Below are 25,672 nucleotides of genomic sequence, written 5' to 3'. Positions count from 1 at the left end.
CCTGCCCCTCCAATCCAAGGCCAGCCCCTCCAATCGTGCCCTGCACCCTAGTCCTTCTCAGCTCCTCAAGGACATGACTCCTCCAATGACCCCCTCCCTCTCTTGCATCTCAATCTCCCCCATCATTCATGTCATTCTGTTTGTCAACAAACAAACACGCTCTAGTATCTTCCAACTTAGAATAAATAAGAAACCTCCCTTCACTCCACAGACTCTCTCCATTTAACATCCAATCTCTCTGCTCCTCTTGACTGATAAAAAGCTCCAAACAATTGTCTGTATTGCTGCCTCCATTTCTCCTCTTCCACTGTCTTCTAGGTCTCTTCGGTTGGGTTTGTGTCTTCCTCCCAGTTCCACTGAAATTGCTCTGGTTGAGATCACCGATGTCCTCCATCTGCCACATCTGTGTCCTCCTCTAACCCCACCTTTCAGAAGTATTCCATTCCGTTGGCCGCCCCTTCGTGAAACTTTCTCTGCCCTTGGAGTTGAGGACACTGCGTATAATAGATGCTCTGATGTGCCACCCAGATTCCTCCTGCAAGACCAAGGACCTCATGGCTCCAGCTACCAGGAGCATCGGTAGCTGACAGCCCGGGGGTCAGCCCATCCCTGGGGGTTGCCCTCAGATGGAGGAAGCTGACCTGACCAAACTTATGCCCCCTCCCACGGACAGCCCACATGCAAGGGCTGGTCGATGTGGGGATACAGAGTCCAGCCCCGATTGCAACTTGGGGACACTATAGAGGACCGTCCCAGCTGCAGAGCTGCCCACTGTACAACCTGAGGCTCTGCTGCAACAGCATCACGCCATTCGCTTCCTCTCTGTACCTCAGCCTGCTCTGTATTTCCCCGAAGGTGTTATTCGCCATGCCTCCCAAAATCTGTCTCCAGGGGTCCCAACCTAACATGCCGAAGTCTCCTGGTTTCCCTCGTACCTTTGTTTTCTGTCAGCTGAATTTCTCACAAGTTCATTTAACTGGTTTCTTTTCTGATTCAACTTTAAAATATCTTTAAAAAAAAAAGTTATTAAACTTTCTATTTTAGACCAGTTTTAGGTTCACAGAAAAATTGAGCAGAAGAAACAGAAGTGTCTCACATACCCCTGCCCTCACACGGCACAGCCCCCCATTATCAACACCCACCACCAGACGGGCACATTAGTTATGAGCAATGAACCTACACTGACAGCGTCATTATCACTCAAAGTCCATGGTGTACATTAGGGTCTACTCTTGATGGACATTCTATGGGTTTGGACAAATGTACGGTGACACGTACCCACCATCATAGTATCACACAGAGCAGTTTCACTGCCCTAAACATCATCTGTGCTCTGCCCTGTCATCCCCCTAACCTTTGGCAAACACTGACGTTTTCACTGTCTCCACAGTTTGGTCTTTACCAGAATGTCAGTTGGAATCACGCAAGTATGGAGTCTTTCCACGTTGGCTTCTTTCATGTAGTAATATGCATTTAAGTTTCCTCCTTGTCTTTTCATGAAAATATTTTCTTCTCTCTTCCCCTCACTCCTTCCATTCTCCACCTTGTTTTGTTTGCATTATCTGGCTGTTAACACATGTGCTAAATAGAGAACCGATCAGATAGTCGTCCTACACTAATGGTTTTCCTTAGAAATAACCACACTTCCCAAGGGCTGTGTCCCACTTTTCTGAAATCTAAGGAAGAAAGATATTGCAAGATGGATTTTATCCACTGAGTCAAATGAAATTAATGCAGCAACAACTAAGATGTTTATTCTTCTGTTATTAAGTAGATAGAATTTACTCTTAGGCACAAGCCTGAAAACTGAATATACAAATCAAACCAGTGACGGTGAAATTATATACATATTTTGCCATTATTTTGTTGTAAGTACATTTCATTCTTTTTCTTCATTCAGCTCTAAAATAAAGAAGAAAAAGACCAAACATTTGCACTTGCCATTGCTGTAAACCTCTCATTGGGGAAGGAAGAAGCAGAATACTTTTTCACAAAGAGCTTCATAACCTAAGACATCAGGAGGAAATTGGCTTCTAGACTATTACATGCAAATGAGATCACCTAGAAAATCAGAAAGTAGCTATTACATAATGTATGTCCATGTCCTGTAGCATATTCAAAGTACATAGACAACCAATGTTGATTTCTTAGTTTGGGCAAACATACCTCCCACGGTTAGGTAAGATGTTAACATTAGGAAGACTATAGGGGTCCTCTCTGCACTATCTTTGCAAACCTAAAATACAGAATTTAAATAATATACGGTTTAGTATGTAAGCCCAATTTGATCATTAAGCCGTTGAGAGAAAGTACCTCTGTGATGCTGAAATTGGGTGTTTGGTGACTCCAGCTCTTCAGAGGATAGTTGTGAATCCTAAAGTCAGAGAAGAGGTCTGTGAGGAGTTAAAAGCTTTCATGAACTTATGGAAAGGCAGAGTTATCTTCAGGCCTGCTAACAGCAGCTGTGCATGAAAATCCTGAAAAAAATGGAAGCTGCCGAGAAATACAGACTAAAGGAAGCTGTACTGTAAGGAAAACTACCAGTAAATGCACAGCTGTTCGGGGACATTTGGTCCAGGGGCGGAGAGTCCTACATACTTCAAGGAGTGTGGCTGAAATGGAACACGCATTTCGATGGAGGGCATTCGTAATGATGTTCTTGTGTGACAAAGAAAAGCTGAGGCTATTTGTGGCTTAGGTAGGAAATGCTTCTTAAAAGTTCTGGCTCTGGGGGCCATGCGCAGTGACTCACACCTGTAATCCTAGCACTCTGCAAGGCTGATGCAGGAGGATCTCTTGAGCTCAGGAGTTCAAGACCAGCCTGAGCAACAGCAAGACACCATCTCTTCTAAAAATAGAAAAATTAGTCAGGCACGGTGGCACACACGTGTAGTCCCCGCTACTCAAGAGGCTGAGGCAGGAGGATCGCTTGAGCCCAGGAGTTTGAGGTTGCTGTGAGCTACAATGATGCCACTGCAGTCTAGCCAGGGTGACAGAGGGAGACTCAGTTTCAAAAAAAAAAAAAAGAGAGTTCTGGCTCTTCTCTGCTCATATACTCTCAGAAACACGGTGGAGAAGGGAGAACACGGGCTTTGGAATGGACATTCCATGATATCTGACCTGGGGCAGATTTCTTAATCTTTTCAGTCTTAATTTCTCCATGTATTAAATGAAAACGATGAGACATATCCAGCACGGGTGGCCATGAAGACTCTGTATTAGAATGTTCATAGAAAACAGCGACAGGCATGAAGGGCTCAGGGAGAGAAAAAATGCACATCCGACCGTCTGAGGCTGAGCCCTGCTGCTCATGTCACCTCCGGCTGCAGCACTTCCAGGTTCTCTCTCCATTCTGTCTCTGAGGACTAGATGGACCAATATGGGTCAGGCCAGTGACTTTCTCAGGTCACCATGATTGGCACGAAACTCATGGGGTGAAGAGCCAAGAGGTTAGAAGCTCTGGCTTCTTTTGGTCCTGCCTTTTCGGCTTGACTTGGGGTCATCTTCTGTCTGCGCTTTCTCCGTCTGGAGTCCCCGTGGTGGACGTGGAGGCTGGTGGGGCAGATGGGCCTGGGCTGCCACTGGCCTCCAGCTCCTCCTTGCTGGCGGGCTGCTCAGGCCAGCCCTGCTCTGAGCCTTAGGGAAGAGGACTTTTTCTGTAGATAAGCTTTTCTTTGGAGTAATCTAGCCTTTTTTGCTATAAAAGTAATAAAATCCAGAGGGCCACGATGAGGGGCTAGGAAGCCCTTAGCCTGGCTTTAACCTTGGCTGGTTGGGCCTGCCCATCTAGGAAACAGTCCTGCCTGCTCCTCGGGCTCCATCCTCCGCACGTGCACAGCTCCCTCAGGATGCTCCGTGTGGGCAGCCAGTGGCGGGTTCCCTGACAACTGACACAGTCCTTGAGCCCCTCCAATCTGCAGACTGACTTGACCCCCTAGATGGATGATACTTCGCCTGCTCTGGCTTGTAAGGACCTATCCCCAGTCTGGGCTGAGCCCTGGGGTACCAGTGCCCCCATGCTATCCTCTAAGCCTTTCCTGAGCGACCTGGTCACAGCTGATGACTTTGTGTCTGTGGTCCCATGCCCTGGTAGGAAAGGTACACCCTATGCCGTAGAAAGATACCGGTTCAAAGTAACTCAATAGACAAAAATTGATGCTCAAAAAAGAAAGTAGCAATATCATAAAAAAATCATAGTGTACACCTGCACTCGAATGTTTATAGCAGCACAATTCACAATTGCAAAGCTGTGGAAACAACCCAAGTGCCCATCCATTCATGAGTGGATTAGTAAAATGTGGTATATGTATACCATGGAGTACTATTCAGCTCTAAGAAACAACGGTGATATAGCACATCTTGTATTTTCCTGGATGGAGCCGGAACCCATACTACTAAGTGAAGTATCCCAAGAATGGAAAAGCAAGCACCACATGTACTCAGCAGCAAACTGGTATTAACTGAGCAGCACCTAAGTGGACACATAAGAACTACATTAACTGGGTATTGGGCGGGGGTATTGGGGGGAGGGAGGGTGGGTATATACAGACATAATGAGTGAGACGTGCACCATCTGGGGGATGGTCATGCTTGCAGCTCAGACTTGTGGGGGGTGGGGGGCAAGGGCATTATTTGAAACCTTAAAATTTGTAACCCCATAATATGCTGAAATTTAAAAAAATTTGTAGTGTGAGCTATCAAATGGATCTCGACAGTATATTTTCCATGACTATCTTGATTAAGTTGGAAATTTAGGAAATAGAGCCTCTTGGGTTTGGCCTGTTACTTTTGAATGAGCCCATCTCTTTCTGCCTCTCCCATGACTGCTGATTCCCGCAGGCCCCGCTCACCTGTCCCCACTGCCCTGACCTCTTTCTGAGACTCAGAACTGAGGGCATCAGCCCCTCCCAATGTATGTAGAACTAACTCTCAACTGCTGGGCTCTAATTTCTGATCTCAAATTGACCGTGCCTCTTCAAGTCTAAAATTAGGATAATAACAACTCATACAATTTTGTTCACAGTGAGTATCCTGGTTTGAACTACTTAAAAAAGAAAGAAGGCAACGACCAAACAACCCGAGTCGTGTAGTGGCGAGTCTCCTTCTCCTTTGGAACTGGTGACATTCGGCGCATCTCCTTTTTTAGGAGGAGGGCCAGGTTCCCCGTGCTGTCACCTCCTCCATCCGCCTGGGTGTCAGGTCTGCCCTCGCCAGTCCCCGCAGGCCCCTCCCCGTAGGTGGCAGCTTCCTTACTCCCCACGCCCCTTCCATCTGCCCCTTCCCATCAGACTCGCCCTTGACAGTGTGACCCCTCCTCCCTCCAAGCACAGTGTGAGCCCTCTGGCCCCCAAAGACCCTCTCGCGAACACCCAGCTCCCTTGACTAGAGGGTGCCATGGTAACTACTCTGGAAAGGGTGAGTAAATGACTGTTTCTAAAATGCTTTCTTAGAGCCAAGCGTGGATAACGATGCAGGGAAAGGAAATTCCATTCCAGCCAAGCAGAGAGCAGTTGTCAGTGCACATTGAAAGGCGAACCCGGTGATAGTCGTGGTGTCCCAGAAACACCAAGCCCCACGGGTGTGAAATGAATCTGTGGGAGAAAGTAACCAGAAACATGAAGAAATCACTTGTGTGTTGTTCAGATGCTAAAAATAGGGCAAAACTGAGAGGAGAACACAGTCGTCTTTTGCATCCCTTCCCCGCCTTCCTGCATCCCTTCTTCACCAGGCTGGGAGCTCTCGCTGGGCTCCGCCTGCCTAAGCACTGGCCCCGAAGCTCATTCTCACTGTGGGGACAGAGAACCCCAACACTGGGTGGTGCTTGAAACAGAAGAGCAAAGTACTAATGGAGAATTTAAAAGAACCTAAGCATTTATTTGTTTGAGTTAAATATGGACCAGGGAGGTGTAGAACAGGACTTCCCAGCCTTGCTTAGCTACTGCGTGCTGCTTGCTATTGGTGTCTGCCATACATCAAGTTGGCCCAGAGAAAGGGAACAGCTTGGACACTTGCAGAGACATTCGTGGCTGCCAAGTCCTCAGGGAGAGACTTTCTGAATCCTTACCCATTTTCATCCTATTTCCCCAATCTTCAGATGCTTGGATGACTGAATAAAGGCAAGGTTCTAGTTGCAGAAGATACAAACATGGCTAAGACACTTCTCTGTCCTTGAGGATTTCATGTTCTAGCAGGAAGAAGACAAATAGGTTCATTTTCATGTAAACAATTTTTTTTTTCTAATTATTACAGACGGGGATCTTGCTATGTTGCCCAGGCTGGATTTGAACTCCTGGACTCAAGTTGTCCTCCTGCCTTGGCCTCCCAAGTAGCACTTGCCACTGTGCCTGGCACGTGAACAGTTTCAGCAGGAAGAGGATAGGACAACCATGGGAAGAGTAGAAAGGAGGATAATCAGATGGAAAGGGCTATAACAGAATCTTCCTGTCCAAGCCATCCACAGCCTGGCTCAGGGTGTCTTTGGTCCTGTTTACCAGGTGAGCCGCCAGGGTTCCACCTAGATGAGAAGGTCAGCATAGGCTAGAAGCCCAGCTTGTCCCCTCCACTCTTCTGGGGGGAGCATTCTCTCAGGAGGGACACCTGAAAGCACCTCTCATTTTACTCCATGAACCCTTAGGCCTGATGGCCCCTGCGGCCTGCTGTGCTTCAACCGGAGGCCCACTGACCCTGTCCTTAACACCTGAACTAGAGTTCTTTAGGGAGACACCAGGACATTTTCCCAAGAATGTTCTATATGAAGGCTGAGGAATGACAGCATTCTGCTAACTTTATCAGGCCGCCAGCACCAGCCGAATGCTTGGTCTCTGCGGGCCAGAATCTGGAAGATGGATGTTTCCATCATGCCTTCCCCTCTGCCAACCTTGGCCTTGGTCAAAATGCCGGACCCTGCAGCTTCTTGCACCTAGAATGTGCCATGCTTTCTTCTTCCTCATTCTGCTTTTCACTACTGGCCTTCCTCCAAAGGTATGTTCCTGTGCCCTCTGGAACCTTTATTTATTGGGATCAAACTCTTCTGCATCCTCCACTTTGTTTTCAGGAAACTTTTTTTTTCTTCCTTAACTAAAACAATGCTCTCCCCCAGGGGCCACCTTATCTGTAGTCCTTTTAAGGGAAGGTGGTTCTGCTGCCTCCCCCAGGTGCTGCCTCAGATCCCTACTCAGCATTCTCCTGCAAAAACCCTTCCTCCTTTGAGACCGAGCCATTTGTGCAAAGTGCTGTCTAGGATTCACTGCTGTCAACTGTGGGCTGTCCCCTCAATTCCCTGCAGTCACTGAGGCCCTTGTCTTCTGGCTCACACTTTTCCTTTCACCCTAAATCCTGCCATCATCTCAGGGACGACCATAAACAGCTTTGTAGCAACCCATTCAGCATCCCAGCCTCAAGGTCCCTGACACCTCAGTGCAGCAGCATTTCCCAGGCAGCCTTAGCAGCCTACCTGCAGGACACACCCAGAACTCACGGTCCTCCCTCCCTCCCTGCCTCCCTCTTTTTCTTCCTGTCTTCCTTCCCACAAACATTTATTGAAGGTCTCTGCCAAGCACTGCGATTGGCACCGGACTTTACTAATAAGAGACAAAAATGCAAACCAACAGGTGTGTCCAAGCGTCCTGGGTCTGTGATAGCAGTCTCCTTGGTAGCGCTCCTCCTCTTCTGTGTGGAGACATGGACAGCACGCTGTCCTAGGGTGCTTGTCCTGCCGCGCCCTCTGTGTTATGCTCATTTCCTGGTACTAATCGCAACTTTATACTGGTATCTCTCAAATTTGCATCTCTAGCCTGGACCTCTCCCCTAAACCCCCGTCTCATATGCCCAGCTTGTCATCACCGCTTAACTTGTCTCCAAACAAACTCTTCATGGCCAACTTTGCCTTTCTCCTCCCTCGGCCTCCAGCCTGTTCCGGCTCCAGGCTTCATCTCAGTCAAGTGGAAACTCCATCCTTCCAGCAGCTCAGGAGAAAACCTAGAGGTCATTCTGGACTCCTCTCTTATCACACTCACTTTCAGTTTGTCAGAAATCACTTGGTTCTGCCTCCAAAATACATCCCGACTCTGACCCCTCATTCCATGGATTCACTACTGACCCTGCACCCAAGTCACCCTCACCTGCCACTGGGGCGTGTGCGGAGCTGCTGGCCCAGCCTCCTGCTTGCCCTTCTGCAGCCCATTCTCAACACGGCAGTCAGGGGCCCTGGTGCGCTCGGGTCAGAGCCTGCCACTCTTTGCTGCGAATGCCCCTGCGCCTTCCTGTGTCACTCAGAGCACAGCCAGTGCACCACTGCGGCCCAGCCCATTCAGTGCTCAGACTGATTATCCAGAGGAGCTGAAATATTGACTTATATCCCTTATCCTCATTTTTAAGAAGTAAAGGAGAGGAAATAGGAGGGAGCAAGGAAATAAAAGGGTAGAAAAGGATAAAACTATCTTCTAGAAAAATTTTCTACAAAGTAGAGAAAATCTACTTAACCAAAGCATGCTATTCCCAAAGAATTCCAGCCAATCAAGGATTCATGGCACCAATTAAAGCTGTATCTTATTGCTTTGACTCTTTAGATAAGAAAACTAGGAAATAGTGCTTATATTTACTGCATTTATTTACCTTGGTTTTAAAAACCACCTTCCTTTTTTAATAAAGAAAATTCTGGAGTGGTTTTTATAAATATTGTTTTGATTTTAAGTATACCTCATTCTGAAACCTAGTTCCTTCAGGAGAGGATTTAGAAATGACATCTTCAACATTTGTGGTCTTTATATAACTGCAAAGAAACACATCTGCAAAATTAGACATTTGTAAAAATGACAATGTATTTTAGATCAAAGTGATCTAATTTAATTCAAATTGATTTGCATTATTACTGAATTTGAAAAGAGTTCTGAGTACAATCTGGTCCATATCAAGTGCTTTAATTTTTCTGGATTGGCTAATAAGAGGCAGATGCACCCTTTTCAGAGTGAATCCAATTATGCTGCATGTGACACAGGCAGGCCCCATGTGACTTTGATGCTATTTCCTTCCCATCCATAAATATAGCTTTTAAAGTCAGAGGGTAAAGGACATAAGCCTGAGCTTGCAGTGAAATTGAGAATTTCCAAGTTTCCAATATGACAGATTTCTGTGATATTGGGGTTCATGGAGAATACCAAGTGCTTGGTCAGAACAGAGGCACTCTGAAATGTTCCTGTGTGTGGTCTAGGCAGCTAGAAAATCAGAACAGTATAACTAGTAAGAGCTGGAGTTTTACAAAGTAGTTTTAGTGGAGATGACTGAACGTTGGTTGAGGGTTCATTCTCTCCTCCACCATCAGACATCCACATAATACTGGTTAATTTTTGAATGCACACTAGGGTGCTGTTATGTTCATTAGATCATGCGACAACCCTGTTAGGTGTGTACCATTGTTATACCCATTTTGCAGATGCAAAAATTGAGGCTTTATTGGATAATTTGAGCAATCACACATACTAGTATTAATAGTTGGTGGAGTGAGGATTCCAACTGACGTGAGCAGCTCTAGAGGCTGCATTCATAGACACCACACCATAAAGAACTCCCCTTTGATCTCATCATATGTTGGCATTTCTTGTAAATTTTGTTAAAAGAAAAAAGAAAGATTATATTGTTAAAACATACAAACCCCCTCAGGTTTGAAGACCACCCGCTTGGAGCAATCAGAGCACTCCCTAGCTGTTAACTCCATAGAGAAGCTAAGCCTTTGTCACAAGGAAGGGGCTTAGAGCAATGAGGAGACAATGGCAATAATTAGTAACAATGCCTATCATATATAAGAGCTTGCTGTGTGCTCGGTATTAAGGCTTGCTGTGTGCTCGGTATTAAGGCATTATGCTTAGTAAGTTATATGGTTTACCTCGATGTATCCTTCCTCAAACCTATTGTTACTCTGACAGTTAAGGTGAGGAAAGTCAGATTTAAGCCAGTGTCTGCCAAAGGTCATGCAGGACTCCCAAGTGACAGATATTTGAACCTTCATCTATCTGACTGCAGAGCCTGAAGCTTTAATCACTAACCTCTGCACAGTCCAAGGTCAGACCAAGCTAAGTGTCACGAGCAGTTGGGATCAACTTAACTGCAAGAGTCAGAAACAGAAAGATTAGGATCTGCTATAAAGAAGGTAGCGTGAGAGTACAGCAGTTTAAATTTGTTCGCATCGATCCATTGGTGATCACTTTTGCATGCTCGCTGTTTGTTCAGCTAAGCTAGTTCCATTCAAGAGCTCTTTAATTCGTTCAGCAAACATTTACTGAGCGCTTCATCCTAAGGATATAAAGATAAGTCAGTCCCAGTCCCCAGAAGCTCCAGCCTAGCAGAGAAGTTAGTTGTGCTGACAAATCTTAAGGGAAATAATCACTAACCCAAGCAAACAAACAAACAAAGGAACCAACCCCCCCCCCAACCCTGGTGGCTTCCTCTCTGCACCGTGCCTGTGGGAAGCTGCCCTCCCAGCCCCTGCTGCGGATATGTGCTGACTAACGTGCAGGCCTGCGGGAGTCGCATTTTATTACCGTGTTTCCCCCAAAATAAGACAGGGTCCTGTATTTTTCCTCAAGAAGACACCCTAGGGCTTATTGTCAGGGGATGTGTTATTTTTTTTAAGTACAGCACAACAATCTACATTTATTCAAATGTAGTTAAGTCGTCTTCTTCTGGAATATCATCATAACTCTCCAAACCCCGAATGCCATCCTGAATTTCTTGCGACTCTATTTCCTTTAGAACCATTGGCCCCAATCTCTCATGTCGAGCAATAGAGCTCTCATGGGGCAGATGAGAAGGGCTGCTCCTCTTCTTTACCGCTCAGTGGACGAAATGCATGGGTTGTGCAGACACGTTGCGTAGCCACGCCCATCACTAGGTCTTATTTTCAGGGTAGGGCTCATATTTTACGCAAATGCTTAGAAATCCTGCTAGGGCTTATTTCATGGGTAGGTCTTATTTTGGGGGAAACACGGTACTTAGTAGTGAGTTCTGGATATTTGAAGATAGGCCCTTACTTAGAGGAAGGAATGAGGACTGAAACTGCTGCTCACAAGGACTTAACAGGAATTGGGTGGGCGAGCAGGAAGCTGATGGGATGTGTTGCCGGGGTTTCCCGGGGCAGCAAAGACATCTAGGGGGACTCTCAGAGGGAAGAGACTGGCGAATTCCTCCATCCCAGTTCCTGCTCCAGGTGAGCGAACAATACTGCTCATGAGAGTGAAAAGATACTTCAGCAGCCAGGCAAGGGGACTTCCTGGGCTGCAGGTTTGACTCTGCCATATCTGTGCTGGTCACACTAGGTCAAACTATTATGTAACTGCCTCTCCTCATCTGTTCAGTGGAGATAAGCATATATACCTAAGAGCAGTTGTGAAAATTCAACAAAAAGCACATAGCCCAATGCCTGGCACAATTTACAACTCAACAACAAGAAGACAACTTAATTTAAATTTTTTAAAAAATTAACCAGGCAACTAAAAATAGAAAAAATTAGGGGGTCATGGTGGCACATGCCTGTAGTCCCAGAAACCAGGAGGCTGAAGCAGGAGGATCGCTTGAGCCCAGGAGTTTGAGGTTGCTGTGAGCTAGGCTGACGCCACGATACTCTAGCCTGGACAACAGAGTGAGACTTTGTCTCAAAATCAAACAAAACAAAACAAAAATTTTTAAATTTTACTTTAATTTCCCAGGTAAAATACTTTTTTCTCTCAACATCCATAACAAAACACAGAGTTATCAGATGGCCTTGGAAAAAAGTGTGTATATTATACATATATTTCTAAAATATTACATCTAATATAATATATATATGCAAAAATTTGAGGACTTTATAGAAAGCAGAACATCTACAAGTCACCGCATGATGAAGTTAAGATGACTGCACTTTGTGTACGTGTACACACTTTATTCTGCTTAAGCAGATACCTCGTGAATGTTCCTTCGCATGTGAATGTTTCATTCACGAATCCCCATGTCACAGTTTTGTAACTCAAAGAATGCCTAAATATTTCACAACAAATTAACTGGTAACTTTTTTTCCTCTAAGAAGAAACCAAAAATGGAACAGTTCTTGAAAGACTGAATCAAAGTTTTCTTTTTAAACAAAGTAAAAATATATGTTCCATTACTGTTTACCAAATGAAAAGCATAAACATAATTGTGGAATAAATTAAAAAAAAAAAAAAGGGACAAACAGCCAACTGGCGCTACCTACTTGGTGAGAAGCGAGGTACTTCAACTATTTTTTTTTAATGCTTCTGCAAGTTTCTTGGCCCAGAAAGGACTAAGTGTGATAATTCCTGTGTTAATGAGGTGGGTTTAATGCAGGTCAGCCTGAGAATTAGGGTGAAGGGAATTGGTGAATTGTTTCCATTTCACCCCTACCCATTCTTCAGAAAAAAAGGTGAGCTCATTGAGGCTGGATGCCCTTAAGAGACCTCTACTGTTTTCCTTTGCTGTAGCTAAAAAAACAAACTGTTTATATGAACAAGTTCTTGATTAATGAAATTTCAATGGATGTATATTTGCAAAGTTTTAAAGATTTGGCAGAGTAAAATTTGGGGGGAAAAAACAGGGGAGAGAAAACAGGACTGGTTTTTGTCCCCCTTTTTCTCACCTGCTGTTGGACAGTGGCGAGATGCTCGCAGAAGAGAAGGCCCCATCTTCCTGCCAGGCTGGGGACAGGTGCTGCCAGAGTAGGCGGGGGAGAGAAGCCCCATCTCCCACTCCTTTGCCCCAGGAAATGTCAGTGACCTCCCCATTCCCTGGTTCACTTCCTGAGCAAGCCCCAGCCTCAACCCCACCCCAGTGAGCAGCACCGATCGGCCAAGAACTCACTGGTGGAATGGCAATCCAAGGAAACAGTTAAACACCAAACAATTTCTTCAAACCAAAAAACATTTTCTATAGAATTGAACATTTCTTTTAAATTTATTTATTTATTTATTTATTTTTTGAGACAGAGTCTCACTCTGTTGCCCAGGCTAGAGAGCCGTGGCATCAGCCTAGCTCACAGCAACCTCAAACTCCTGGGCTCAAGCGATCCTCCTGCCTCAGCCTCCCGAGTAGCTGGGACTACAGGCATGCGCCACCATGCCTGGCTAATTTTTTCTATATATACTTTTGGTTTACCAATTAATTTCTTACTATTTTTAGTAGAGATGGGGGGGGTGTTGCTCTTGCTCAGGCTGGTTTCGAACTCCTGACCTTGAGCGATCCTCTCGCCTTGGCCTCCCAGAGTGCTAGGATTACAAGTGTGAGCCACTGCATCCGACCTAGAGTTGAACACTTTTCCAAGTGTAAAAGCAATGACTTTTTTTCAAACCAAAGCAGCATTTAGGAATCAATTCTGGCACTTGGGTTCTAGGTTACAGGTATGCCTTATGGACTTTTCTCCCTCTCTTATTTTAAAGCCCTCAGCAAACAACCTAATTTAAAAATGGCAAAAGATCTGAACAGACATTTCACCAAAGGCTAAATACACAAAAGGTGTATGAAAATATGTGCACTATCATTAGTTATTAGGGAAATGCAAATTGAAACCACATGAAATACCACTTCTCACTCATTATAAAGGCTATAATTGTAAAAGTAGACAGTAACAAGTGTTAGTAAGGATGTAGGGAAATTGAAACCTTCATATGTTGCTGGTGGAATGTAAAACGCTGCAGCCACCTTGGAGAACAATTTAGTAGTTCCTTTTCAAAAGTTAAACCGAGTGACCACGTGACTCAGCATTTCTACTCCTGGCCATCTGGCCTCAAGAAGTGACAGCGCATATCCACATGAAGACATAGGTTCATGGCAGCATTATTCGTAAGAGCCCCAAACTGGAAACAATCCCAAAGTCCATCCTTGGTGACTGGATGAACAAAATGCAGCAATCCAGATAACGAGTATTATTCCGCAAGAAAAAGGAAGAGATACTGGGACGCACCACAACATAGATGGATGTCAAAAACATTTTGCTCAGTGAAATAAGCCAGACATTAATTTATATAAAATTTCTAGGAAATACAAATCTATAACACAGAAGGCAGACCAGTGTTTGCCCGGGGCAAGGAGGCAAGCCTGGGAATTGCAAATGGGCACCAGGTGATTTTGGAGGTGATGAAAACGTTCTAAAATCTGACTTTAGTGATGGTTACACAACTCTAGAATTCACTAGAACTCATGAATTATATGCAACTTCTATTATACTTCAACATAATACTTTTATAATTGTTTGTTGCAACTTGAACAAATTGTATGACACGTTAAATAAAAACTAAAATGCTGGCGGGGCTTGGTGGCCCATGCCTATAATCCCAGAATTTTGGGAGGCCAAGGTGGGAGGATCACTTGAGGCCAGGAGTTTGAGACCAGTTTGGGTAAAAACCAAGACCCATCTTTACAAAAAATACAAAATTTAACCGGGCATGATGGTGCGTACCTGTAGTTCTAGCTACTCCAGAGGCTGAGGCAGAAGGATTAGGAGGATTGTTTGAGCTAGGGAGTTGGAGGTTCTTGCCACTGCACTCCAGCCTGGTTACTGAGAGAGACACTGTCTCCCAGCCTCCCACCAAAAAAAGAAAAAAAAAAAAACTAAAAAGCTAAGGCAAAATAAATACAAATCTCACAAGTGAGTACAACCATGGATGAATCAGAATAAAAATGAAGGAAGTATGGAGCAATAAAAGTTGTAATATCAGTTAAATGGAGGATTTTTTTGGTCTTTTAACAAAATATTATTTAATCATTTTTTTTTATTTTTTTTTATTTTTATTTTTTTATTTTTTTATTTTTTTTTTTTACCTGCTCATCACAAGGTGTAAATCATTTTTTGTTATATTAAAAAAGATAAAAAGCTGGTGCAGATTTTGTTGTGCCCTGTCTTTGAGTTTTGTAGGGGGTGAGGGACGAGATAATATACCTCCTAGTTTTCCAGGTCTTTTCTTCTCCATTGCTAGAGAGCTTTCCAGACATTCACTCATTAATCCCCCCAACAATCCTTGAAGCAGGTAGAGTATATTACCTTCCCCACCTTGCTTGTTCTGGTTCATTTAAAGGTATCTTTTTTTTAAATTGATGATGAGAGTTTTACGTGAAGCCAGTTATAATCATATTTTTGTGTATTATAAATTTTCACATATATACACACCAGAATCAATGGATTATATTTTAACCACCTCCTCTTTAACTGGGTTATTTCTTGCCCACTCCCATTGTCTTCTTATCCATTCTGAGCTCAAGCTGAGGGGTCATGTTACCTTAGCTTCCCAACAAAAAGCAGTAAGCTTGCTAAGTGTTTCTGGTGGGCTGACAGGGGAATTTCTCTTTTTGTTCTATCCTTATGGTATCTGGACAGTAGAAATAAATGTTCAGGCACCAGCATATCCAGCTGATTACTGGCATTTCACTGGGCTGGGGCTGTGGTTAGGGTGTACCTTCTCTCCACCACAGACAGGTGAAGTTCCCACATTACAGAACAAATGATTCCTAAACATCAAATCTAGAAGAATGTCCTTGTCGCACACAAATTCCATCATACGTGCTGACATCTTGCCTGAAATGCCCTGTCCCACCTTATCTACCAAGTGACCTTCCTTGATCCTTCCAGACCTAGCATCTTTTATAACCTTTTATCTTTTTTCCTTTGCTTCTCTTGGAGCACGCCCCTCCCTGGAGCATTCCCTCTCCTGGGATCTTAATGGCACCAACTTCTATTTTTGTCCTTATCCCCCTGTATGGTAAATGACATCTGCCTTGTCTCCTCCTATTAGATCGTGAGTTCACTGAAGATGAGTTAATGTCATAATCATCTTTGAATCTCAGCACATAAATGATGATAATGATGATGATGATGATAATTGCTTTCCAGGGCTGCCGTAACAAATGCCACAAACTGGGTGGTTCAAACAACAAAAATTTATTTTCTCACAGTTTGGGAGGCTAGACATCCAAGATCAAGGTGTTACCAGGATTGGTTTCATTCTGAGACCTCTCTCCTCGGCTCATAGATGGCCATCCTTCCTAATTGTCTTCACATGATCTTCCCTCTGTGACTGTATGTGTCCTAATCTCCTCTTTTTTTTTTTTGAGACAGAGTCTCACTTTGTTGCCCAGGCTAGAGTGAGTGCCGTGGCATCAGCCTAGCTCACAGCAACCTCAAACTCCTGGGCTCAAGCGATCCTCCTGCCTCAGCCTCCCGAGTAGCTGGGACTACAGGCATGCACCACCATGCCCGGCTAATTTTTTCTATATATATTAGTTGGCAATTAATTTCTTTCTATTTATAGTAGAGACGGCGTCTCACTCTTGCTCAGGCTGGTTTTGAACTCCTGACCTCAAGCAATCCGACCGCCTCGGCCTCCCAGAGTACTAGGATTACAGGCGTGAGCCACTGCGCCCTGTCCTAATCCCCTCTTTTTATATGGACACTGGTCAGATTGGATTAGGGTCCACCCATGTGACCTCATTTTACCTTAATTACCTCTATAAAGGCTCTGTCTCCAAATCTCCAAATACAGCTACACTCTAAGGTCATGGGGATTAGGACTTTCCACATATAAATTGTGGGAGGGGTGTACAATGCAGCTTATAATGATGACAATGAAGAGGGTGATAACAGCTACTGTTTGTTTATTGAGTGCTTACTATGTTCTGGGTGCTTACCTTTCCATCTTTTCACCTGCTACCTCTTTCAGTCTTCAATAGCCCTGTAATTATGATTAATGCCATTGTCATTTTGGAGTTTTATATATAAAAGAACCAAGACTTAAGGAGATTAAGTCACTTCCCCAAGGTCATAGAGATGATGTGTAGTGGAAATGGGATTCGATCTCAAACTACTTTGTTTCCAGAGCTACATTCTAAAACACCGCACTCCACTACCTGGTTCATAAGAGGTATACAGTACATGTTTGAAGAAAGAATGGCCAAGTAAATGAATGAAATAATGAACAGCAGGGCCATGTAACATTCCCAGGCCATGTAACATTCAGATTGTGTTGTATTTCAAACTGTATCATGGTTCTGGAAACTTACAAAAATTACACCTATAACAGTTGATAGATGATTATCCTAAAAGGTAACTTTATTCTTGTCTTCTAATGCAGACAGATTAGAAGGGATTCTATCGAATTTAGCACTTTTTGTAAAAAAAAATAAAAGTTGAGATTATGCAATCAAAGAACATTAGCACTGTGAGAAGCAAATCATTTGGTTCAGGTGGGTACAGGGTGCCATGATTGTGCTTGTGAAAGCCACTGCACTCTAGTCTGAGTAACATAGCAAGCCCTTGTTTCTAAAAATTAAAGAAGGAAGGAAGGGAGGGAGGAAGGGAAGGAGGGAGGGAGGAAAAAGAGAAATCAACTGGTCCATACTCCTTTTCTTCTTTTTTTAAATTAAATAGAGAGTGAGTCTTGCTCTGTTGCCCAGGCTGGAGTACACCGGTGTGATCATAGCTCACAGCAGCCTTGAATTCCTGGGCTCAAAGGTTCCTTCCACCTTAGCTTCCTGAGTAGCTGTAACACCTTTTATAAATGAGGAAATAAAGGCACAATGAGGTTAGTGGACTTGCCATTACTTTATTAGACTGGTAACACATTATTAGTTACCCATTATTGCTCTTATTATAATACTTATCATCGCCGTGCTCTTAGGTATGAAGTAATCAGATTAGGTTTTCCTTTTCCCCAAGATCATTCCAGAGTAGTTGGATGTTAGATCAGCGAGGAGATGAGAGAAGGGGTTCAATCAGCCATCTTTCAAAGCCACCCACCAAATTCCTTTTTCCCCTTTGCCTTCCCTCCCCACCCCAACCCCGAAACCGGTCCAAAGTAGAGAAAGGGGGCTTTTTCTTCCATACACCATACACTGGCTCAGAGGAGTATTCCCTGACTATTGTTGATGAAAAGAAAAGCAAAGTTCTGAGAAATTCCCAGGAAGATTAAGCACACCATGGGATGGTGCCAAGGCACTGACTGGTTCACGGCCACCCAGCTCCTGCCATCATCTGGTGCTGGGGTGCCTGGCACTGCAGGTTGGATCTTGGAAGGTCGCAAATAGTTAGAGACAGAAAGAAGCTGTGCAGTCCAACTTCCTCAGAGTACGAAATTAAGTTGTACACAGTAAAGCGACAAACTCAGGATCAATGAGCCAATTAGTGAAAACCTTGGAACCAACGTGGGCCTCTTCCTCGAATAAATTGGGCAGCTTCCTCTTAAAGTTTCACTCACACCAAGCGATCTCCTTAGAGTCAGGCAGTGTTTTCCAAATTGTGGTCTGCCTACCACAAAGATATCTTTAGCTATCTTTAAAGAGCAAGCCACATTTTTTTCCTTTTAATAGTTCTATATTTATTTCAATTGATATGAGAAAAAAATAACTAGCCCATCAAAGCTATGAATTCACAGATAAAGCTGATTTGGGAAAAGCTAATAATTTCATTCCAAAATATTCTATTTAGTTTAAAAAACAGTAAGTTGATTTAAAGAAAGAAACCTAAGATAGAAACCTTAGGTTTCTCATTGCCCAATCTAAGTTAATCCAAGATATCCTTAGCCTTTAAGTAATTCCTTCTTCTCTTAAAATGTCTCATCAAGTCCTCATACTACAGATTCAGTGGTATGATCATATAGCAAAAATAGTGAGGGGGTAGTGTGTACAAGATATGAAAGTGTGGGACACACAGGATAATTCTCTCCTTTTTACAGGCACATTAGCTGCTGTATGGAGAAGAGATGGGATCTGCTCATGAGAACAAAAATATTTTTACATATAGCTCAGGAATTGGCCCTACCCTGCTGTTACCCTATTCTGCAAGCACTAGGACTGCTCATTTCTCTTTGACAGCTCATGAGATTTCAATAGTTTTAGGGTTGGCACCAAACAGAACTTCCCCTCCCCCCACCTTTAGATGAACTTCGTAAATACATCATGAGAAGAGCAGTTGTCTTAAAATTTTCTTGATATACTTACTATTTGGTGCCGAAATGGTAAACCTGAAAAGATCCCACTGCAAACGTTCTCATGGTAATCTGTCACTTATCAGATCCCGCTCTTTTATCTGAAAATTGGCAGATTGGATAGCAACCAGTCTTCACTTGTTCCACATAGCTGCTGTTCTGACATGTTTACTGCGAACAAATACATTTTGTTTTTATAGGATGAATAATATCCTGAAAGGGCACCTTAGGTTTCTCATTACCCAATTTAAGCTGGTCCAAGATATCCTTAGCCTTTAAGTAATTCCTTTCTTTATTTAAAATGCCTCATTAAGTCCTCAAAATTCACAAAGTTGAGTAATGAAGGAAGGTGAGACTTTGTGTAGAGTTTTTCTGCAGTTGTTTTTGTTGTTCACAGAGTTCCCACCTTAAAGATCTGTATCTGGAACATTTGTAATCAACTAGCAGAGGCTTAACCCTCCCACCCCCCTCAGAGGAGGATCAAGCATTAATCCTCGGATGTGAAGTGTGTGGGCCCAAAACTCTGGGCCCGGAATCCTTAGCCCGGTCCCCAGAGGCCCATGGGTAATCCATTAAACCTCCCACTCCTGCAGAAAAACGTGTAGTAACGTTTTCTCTGAGATGCTCCGGCAAAAAAGAACTCCAGAACAAATTGGAAGGATGCGAACCCAGCCCTGGGGTCGGATCTGGCAGCCTTGTGAATGGTACGCAAGACTACCACAAATTCCAGGATAATCCTGGGGCTGGCTTTCAAATCCTCCAAGGGAACACCATGTCCAAGGGCCCTTCTAAGATGTTCTGCCCCCTCTTGCATTGAATGTGGTTTAAGACATCTTCCTGGTCTTAGACATATAGCCTCCTGCTTCACTCCTAAACCTCCTTTGGTCAAAGGCCATGAGATCATAGTAACCAAGAATTTACAAGTATAAGCTGAATATAAGCTGGTCATTAGGGGCACACAGGTGAATATGGCTGCAAGCTTGGGAAAGGTCTTACATGCCTGGTGCATAGTAGGCACTCATCACAAACCCCGGCGTCTACTCACCCAGCCCAGCTGCCGAATTCTGCCCTGACTCTCCACACTCTTTCTAGTTTCACATTAGATATTCTGGCTTCTGAGGTGGAAGTAGCAGTTCTTGTGTGGTTTTTGGTCTGGCTGGCTCTCTTCCTGCTCCAAGCTGCAGCTCCCATCTGGTCTCTGTTCCTCCACAGTTCTTTGGTTCAATTCCCTTCACTTCCTATTGTCCTCTGCTTCCCATGCCCATGGCCTGACGCTCTCCTTTCACCCCTTATTCAACTGGAAACCAAGGCTTCTCAGTTAAACACTTCAGTGCTAGCTCAGGAATTCTACAGAACACATTCAGAAGACCCAGTTGCTTAAAGTCAACATTCTGTATCCACCACAGAAGGGACATTTTCATATCCTCATAGGGGATATTCTTTGAGGAAAAATGACTTCCTAAATAATTTGGGTTGAAGATGTAACCCTTGGAGATTCTCTTTAAAAATTGGAAGAAAATAGTGGGAAAATATGCCTCAAAGGGAATGTTTCATAGTAAAGAATGTACCTTGTACTATACTTCGATATCATCATTAAGAGGTAAGAAGCGTCTTACGTGATATTTCAAAGGTTTCCCTACCAGTTCACAGCTTCTGGTAAGTACCAACCGACCAGATGGGCCCTCTCCCCAGGCTCAGCTGACTGTACCTAGTGAGGACACGGGTTCCAGTCCTGTGGATAGCTTATCCGTAGGCCAGTAGCCTGTGACAGAGACCAGCTCAATGGCTAAGTCAGTCAAATCCTTCTCAGCGATTTAGCAGACTCCCAGAGAGGAAGGTAGTTCTGCTGGCTGGTCCTGGGAGATCACATGGATTTGGGTATTGACCGGCCATTTTGGGGCCTGTGTGGACAAATGACCAGAAATGTTGAACTGGGAAGGAAGAGGATAAAGGAAGCAAATTTTTCTGTGAGAAGGAGAGTTAGAAATGTGACAAGAACATGTCACAGGGCTGCCTTGATTCCTACCTTTCTTGAGTCTGGGTTTCTTAGGTTTTCCCGCATTCCCATGCGTGTGTCCTTTCAATAAACCCCATTATTTCTGAGACAACTTGAACGAGTCTGTTCCTGATTAAAGCCATGGTAGAATCTCTGAACAAGGTAGTCTTTATGGGAGCTGACCTGGTACCCCTCAGAGCTCTCTCTAAGGGCAGGTTAGCTAGTGACCCCTTCTCAGTGTTGGCTTGGACATCAGCCCAGGGGCCACAGCCCTCTTGCCAGATATCGCTAGCCTTTCCTGCCCAGTGCCCGGCTTCTACTGTGAAAAGTGCCAAGTTCCAGGGATAGGGTCTCATACTCAGGCTGCTGAGGGGACTACTTAGGGAAGAATCAGCTCCAGCCACTTTTCCATCCTCAGGTTACTCAGCTCAAGATAGTGTCCTGGGAAAAGGATTCTGATTGGCCCAACGTGGGTCACATGCTGAACTCTTGGGCTGGGCGTTGGAGGGAGAATTGAGTTGGGAGGTCACAACAAGACTGCGCTCAACGGGAAAATGCTACTTCCCCAAAGGAAATCAAGCCATTGCTTTCAGAATAAAGGCAAATGGACTCTGGAAAGCAAAATTAACAAATGTTCACCATAGTGGTGGAATTGGAATTCGAACATTCTTTCCACTACTTTCCACCATAAGGAATAACAGACTTATCTTTACACAAAGTCAGTATCCATCTCCCTCCAACTTCCTCTTATTGGTCTTGGTTTTCTAACTTGGAGTCACACAATGCCAGCCTATTCTTTCTCCCATCTGTTTTCCCTTCAATTATTTGGAGGCAATTAGCATATTCTCTCCCTACTCTCCCTCCTCAATCCCCCAGCCCTAGTGTCCTCAGCTCTTAGCTCCTAGTCCTGGTTCCTTAAAGTCTTCCTCACATGACATGGTTTGAGTATCTTCTCCACTCTGGTGGTTCTCTTAAAAATCAGCTTCAGGAGGGGTGCGGTGGTTCACGCCTGTAATCCTAGCACTCTGGGAGGCCAAGGCGAGAGGATCGCTCAAGGTCAGGAGTTCAAAACCAGCCTGAGCAAGAGCGAGACCCCCTCTCTACTATAAATAGAAAGAAATTAATTGGCCAATTAAAAATATATAGAAAAAATTAGCTGGGCATAGTGGCGCATGCCTGTAGTCCCAGCTACTCAGGAGGCTGAGGTACAAGGATCGCTTGAGCCCAGGCCTTTGAAGTTGCTGTGAGCTAGGCTGATGCCATGGCACTCTAGCCTAGGCAACAGAGTGACACTTTGACTCAAAAAAAAAAAAAATCAGCTTCAGATTTTTATTTTCCCACTTAAAATGTGATGACCAAAGAAATGCAATGTAATACTTCCCATATACTTTGTCCCAAGCAGAGTAGAGTAGAACATCTCAGAATCACAAAACCTTACAGACCAAATGGTCATTTGCTTCCACATCCTGCCTGATTCAGGCTCTGGTGTCTGATGGCTCTAGTTCTGTATCACAGCATTGCCATTTGCTAGCTGCGTGGTCTTAGGTAAATTATTTAACCTCTGCAAGCAGTTTTCCTTAGCTGTTACCTGTAATCATAGTACATATTTATGGTCGCTGTCCTTACTAACTGAGACAATGTCATGCAGAGTGTTGGGCACTGTGTCTAGCCCACAGCAGGTCCTCAGTATACCTATTACTGTTGCATTTAGTGTTGCTTTTTAAAAAATCTACCCCAAGTAAGTGGCCATTCAGCCTTTCTGCGGCCACTGAGAGTGGGTCAGTGCCAGAGCAGGCCTGTCTGTCCTTTAGAGTTTGCTCAAAGTCACACCAGGGATGGATTGGTCAAAGAACGCAATGTTCAGGATTTATATACGCTATTAGAAGGAAATGTTATCAGTTGGTAAATAAAAGCAGGGCTTTGTGGGAAAATGTGCAATGCTAGAGGGTAAGGAAAAGGCTTTTGGATGGTTTCCTTTGGATAGGTAAAATGCAAGCGAGTTTCGCTGTGGTTTTTTCAGGCTGTGTAGGAAGCAGTCATTATGTCAGAATCCATGAAGATCAAGTTTCAGTTATCAAGTGGTGAAAAACCAACCTGGGAGCAAATATTTGCTGTAATAGAAATGGCTTCTCACACCCGTAATAAGCTCTGCTCGCAGGACATTTGAACTTGAATTCCCTGCTCCCACACTAATTAGACGGATAAAACAATGCAAGGCTGGAGTCTATGTAGTACATACCCTGGAAAGTGGCCACTGTCCTTGGCCATGCCGAGACGCTGCTACTGAAGGTGTCTCAGAATGGCTGGGGAGGGGCAGAGGGGAAGGCCGTGTGTTCTGGTGTGGAAATCAGAACGTGGAGCGTCCACCAAAAAGACGCTGTCCAGGGCATAGTTAAGAGGACAGGTTTTGGAATCAAAGGCAATGATTGGACTCTGTGAAGTATAATTTGTCCATGAAGCACCAATTTCATTTTGTTCATCATTGCATTGTAAACCCCTGGCATCATGCCTGACTCGGACCAGGAGTTCAGTTAACCGTGGATGAATGAATGAACTGTCCGGGTTCAGATCCGAGCTCTGCCACTTACCAACGGTATGATCTCAGGTGCGTTCTTGAACTTCCCTGTGCCTCAGTGTCCTTGTCTGTAAAATGGACATTACGATAATACTTGCCTTGAGATTGTTGTGGCAGTCAAGTTAGAAAATGTAAACAGTCGCCTCTCTTACCTCACCGCCGCCAGGACTGCCGTGCTGTGCGGCGCAGGCTTCAGAGCTTCGAGAGCACACGGAGGAATGGGAAGCACCTGTCATTTGCTTGGAGCTGGCTTAATTTCTGCAACGAAGAGGAACAATGTGAAAGAAGAAGAGATTTTATTTTATTTTTTTTTAGGAAACTAACTTGGTAAATTAAAAGAAAAGATTAATTACTTGGAAATTTTTTAAGAGTTTTGAGTTTGTTTTAGCAATGTTTCCTATTACATTATGATGTTCAAACCCCAATCTCTCAGGGTTTGACTTTTCCCTTCTCATGAACCATGGAATATGATACAGGGAAGTTGAGCTGATACTACCAAAAAACCCCTTGAATTCAAAAGGAAGTTTTGTTATGGATGTGGGTCCTTGTTTATACATATTCAATATTCTACTGTATATTATCCATATATAAAGTATTATCCTAATGCCCTACTATTTGAAACACAAGAAAGAAAGAAAGAAAGAAAGAAAGAAAGAAAGAAAGAAAGAAAGAAAGAAAGAAAGAGAACCTACTTATTTGCAATTACTTTCTTTTTTTTTTTCAAGAGAGGCTCTGGCTCTGTCACCCTGACTAGAGTGCAGTGGCATCATCATAGCTCACTCTAATCTCAAAATCCTGGGCTCAAGCAATCCTCCTGCTTCAGCCTCCTGAATAGCTGGAACTGTAGGCACGCACCACCACACCTGGCTAATTTTTCTATTTTTTTTGTAGGGACAGGGTCTTGCCCTTGCTCAGGCTGGTCTCAAACTCCTGGCCTCAAGTGATCCTCCCTCCACAAGCTCCCAAAGTGCTAGGATTACAGGTGTGAGCCACTGTGCCTGGCCTACAATGACTTTCTTTAAATATGTTTTACCAAAATATTACAACTTTCAAAATGTATACATTGTCTACGATTTATTAGGGGGGAAAAAACCCCGTATTTTGCCTTTTCAGGGCTCTTTTGCAGCAAGACTGAGAGAAATAGCCAACATTTCTGGACCATCTCAGGCAAGACACCACCCTTCAAGGAGCCTGTCTTCTGCTCTTGACAATATTATGACCTCTTTAAAAAGGAAAAGAAAAAACAGTCAGAGGAGGAGAGGGATGACTTTTCAGTTCTATTATCTTTGGCATTTTGTACCAGTCTGGGGTTTCTCAAGTCTGGAGACAAAAAGCACACATTCATTTTAGACATTAAAAAAAAAAGTTCTGAATGCCTTTGCAGTTTCTTCCTTGAGCTGTCTTTAGGGAACTATTTATTTTGCTTCTTTACCTTGCAAATAGCTAACGGCTTCCAGCCAGGGCTCAACCCAACCCTTTTGTGCCCTGAAGTCATTGCTGCGTCTTTAAAAGAAAACCGATTCTTTGGAATGCTGTGCGTGCACATGCCTGTCGGACTCAGCAGGCCCCACCTGCAGAGCAGGTAAACCAGACCCTCCTGCCGGCCTCTGCAGCCACATTCCAGCCCGGCGAGCTCTTACTCTCTAATTGTTACCTGTCAAACAGGTCACCCAGGCACTTGGGTCTGGTCCAAACATGCGCATGTTCCCACGAAACCCTAAACCGGCAAACCTTTGACCTTTCCATAGTTCCCAGTTCCCTTGATTATTTTAGCCAAGGCTGATTTAAATCCGAAAGATGACTTTTTAACTGGCGCACAGGTTTCTTTTTCCTCCCTCGCCCTGGATGGTGAAGCTGATCGTGCACTGTTTGGGGTTTCTGGACTAGCACACGCTGGTAATTCAAGATGACCAGGAGGCCCAGATTGGGGCAGCAAGGGCTCTTGAAATGAAATCCACAAGCCCTGAATCTCTCTCTCATGGAAGTTGCAAGCTGTCCACCCCGACCACATGGAGAACGTATGGATCCCCTAGGGTGGATAAAAACAGAGGTGACTCACAGCTGAAAATTCTCTTCCTCCCCTTTCTGGCACTGGGTGAGGCGTGCAGACTGCAGCATGTGAGCTCAGCCCCAAACCTGCTGTGT

This window comes from Microcebus murinus, chromosome 7 (genome assembly GCF_040939455.1).
Source record: "Microcebus murinus isolate Inina chromosome 7, M.murinus_Inina_mat1.0, whole genome shotgun sequence".
In the NCBI taxonomy this organism is placed as follows: Eukaryota; Metazoa; Chordata; class Mammalia; order Primates; family Cheirogaleidae; genus Microcebus; species Microcebus murinus.
The sequence above is the reverse complement of the archived record's forward strand: the minus strand, read 5'-3'. Positions refer to the sequence as shown.